Consider the following 3,015-nt stretch of genomic DNA (forward strand, 5'->3'; position numbering starts at 1 on the left):
TATATATATAGGAAAGAAGTGCGCGTGCTTCCGCCTGCTAATCCACTTCGAGAGACAGAGAGAGAGAGAGACAACTTTTAATGCCAAAGAGTAGTAATTAAGGCATGTCGGCCTGGCATGCAGCGGTCACTGCGTGGCATGGCACAGCTTCCGCTCGGCGTGCACTGTTGCTCCTCGCATGCCTTATCTCCCGTGGGGCGTGTCTGCGGAATGGTGCCTGGCTGATTCCGTACATCTCTGCAGGGGCTAAGCCCATGAAATGGGCCCGGTACCTGCCCTCCGGACGCATGAAGGACGCCGTTGAACTTATCTGAAATTCTTTTTTGCAACTATAGAGCCGCGAAACATCCCAGGCGCCAAAAGCAACCGCCGTGGATTGTTCTAAAAGAAATTGGGCTTGTTGGCGATTTTGCGAATAGTCTTTTATCGACATAAATTATTTCAGAAAGGCTTATTGCTCACGTGAGCGTTCTTTGAACTTTCCGCGAAGATGTAAAAGATGGTTGAAGATAGAATTAAAACAGTTATTAGACAATATGCGATGGCAAATATTTCAGAATATTTCACTCGCGTAATTTTTTTATGGGACTTCATGAATGAAACAATGTAAGAATTTGTCATGTTTTTTTTTTTTTTTTTGCTCAGTAAAAATGCAAATAAATGTGACATTTCCAGAAATTAGCCTATCTCGCTAACGTTTTGAATATGAACAATTTTTAACGTTGCTAAGAGTTTTTTGGCTAGTTTAGGTTCAAAATAATTATTCATGTTAAGCAAAGCTCTTTTTAAAGAATATGTTGCATACTTCGCGAAAAGTGACTTTTTCCTAAGATTTCAGGCCTCAACTGGGAACAAAAGCCCTTCTGATAAAAATATTTGAGATATTTCATTACATACCGGAATGTCTTTTTACCACGGATATATTATGCGAGTAAATTTTGTTGCAGGGGAGAAAATATATCTTTTTAATCCATACCCAGCCACACCAACAGGCTTTGCCAAAATGTGACTTCACTGCAGAAAAGGCATTACAGGGAACAAAAGTTTCCTGTACACGAGAAAAACAACTCTGGCGTACAATTTAGTGCCACGCGGTATTTGGCGATCACTTATGTAATCAACTCAGGTCAAAGCACGCGAGTCCGACATATTATATGAATACACCTCGAAAATTCTGGTCGGCAGGCACAGGAAAAAAAATTCTAGAGGGCGCTTTGGACCACTAAAGCGCAGTTAAGTCGAGGCTGATGATTGTCAACTGCTCAACTGATCAGGGTCTTAAAATACAAGGCCATGAAATACCCAAAGTGGCAGAATATAAATATCTCGGGGTATGGGTAAACGAAGGATTGGCATACTTTATATGAGCAATTACTTAAGGCAAAAGGGCGAAGAAATGTCGGGATAATGAAGCATAGGGCATCAGGTATCAGGTTTTGAGGGGTATTTGGAAAGGAATTATGGTGCCCGGGCTTACTTTCGGAAATGTGGTTTTGTGCCTAAAATCAGAGGTACAGTCGACATTAGAAATAAATCAGAGAGCCGTCGAACGATTAGCACTGGGTGCCCACGGCAAAACCACAAATGCGGCGGTACAGGGAGATATGGGCTGGGCATTTTTCGAAGTACGGGAAGCACAGAGTAAAATATTATATGAGGAACGCCTGAGGAAATCGGACAGTAACAGATGGGCAGCTAAAGTATTTAAATACCTATACCTAAAAAGCGTTGACTCACAATGGAGGAAAAGAGCTAAGAAAGTAACCAGTAAGTATGCTGGTCACAAGGACAAAGAAAAAAAGATCGTTAAGCAACAGGTGAAAAACACAGAAGGTAAAAATTCAATAATTTCGATGGAAAAAAAAAAAATAAAACAGAGTGTGCAACTATACCGAAAGTGGAAAAGGCAGATCAGGACGGAAGCTTTCTTTGATAACTCAAAAGGCAGTGCTCTACGTTTTGAAGCTAGATCAGGGTGTCTTAGAACACGCATCTACAAAAAGAAATTTAACAATGAAGATTACACATGTGCAGTATGTGGTAAATTCACAGAAACAATTAACCATATTATACTCAAATGTAATGGTATCCATCCGGAAGTCGATGCAGGCGCAATCACTGTTCCTGAAGCTCTGGGGTTTAGAGATACCAGTGACCGGGTGAACGAACCTGCGGTGGAAGCTAGCAAAAAACAATTGGAAGATTGGTGGCTTAAAAGCAGAAAAGTGACATAATGTTAGTAATGTAGAAACAAAAATTCAATAAATAGAATGATGGTATAGTTAACCAATCTAAAATAATAATTACGATATAGGGGGGGGGGGGGGGGGGGGGGAATGAGCATGATAGCAACTGCTACCACCCCGTTTCAAAGGGGATGCTCCTATATTCCATCCATCCATCCGTGCAATGAGGCGAAAACATTATATCGTGGTGGATCGTAGCCCTCCACTACGGCACCTCTATCTCCCTCTCTTCTTTCACTCTCACCTTCCTCCCTTCCTTTACGGCGTGGTACATGTGTCCGCGGAAAATTGTGACGGATACTGCGCCTTTTCTATTCTGTAAATCAATTTTAAATGCCGCTGATGCCTGCTGTACTAAACCCTTCTAGACATCTTGGTCTTCTTCTATTTGCTGTGGGGTGAGGCGTTCGAGGAAGCGGCAAATGAAAGGCGTCGCACGGACGCCTGGATCGAACGCCCGGCGGTGTCAGTTTCGTATATGCATGAACCGCCTGGTGACGTCATGACCAGTCCTGACGGTACCTGGCGCGCCCCTTGTCGAACACAACCAGCATTTCATTGAACGCATCAAAGTTCACCGCTGTTCTATAATTCGTTTACAGGAAAAGAAAGGCGCAGTATCTTTCACTTGCGGAATCTGCAATTGTTACTAGGTGTCATACCAATATTTGCTTCTTGGGAGCTGTTTAAACAGGAGGTGCGAGCGATAGCTGTTGAAATTGGGTCTGTTAGGTATTTTTACCGGAAAGGTCAGGAGAGGGGATTGCAT

The sequence above is a fragment of the Amblyomma maculatum genome, chromosome 1, assembly GCF_055883805.1.
Source record: "Amblyomma maculatum isolate TAMU_Amacu chromosome 1, ASM5588380v1, whole genome shotgun sequence".
NCBI classification, from domain to species: Eukaryota; Metazoa; Arthropoda; class Arachnida; order Ixodida; family Ixodidae; genus Amblyomma; species Amblyomma maculatum.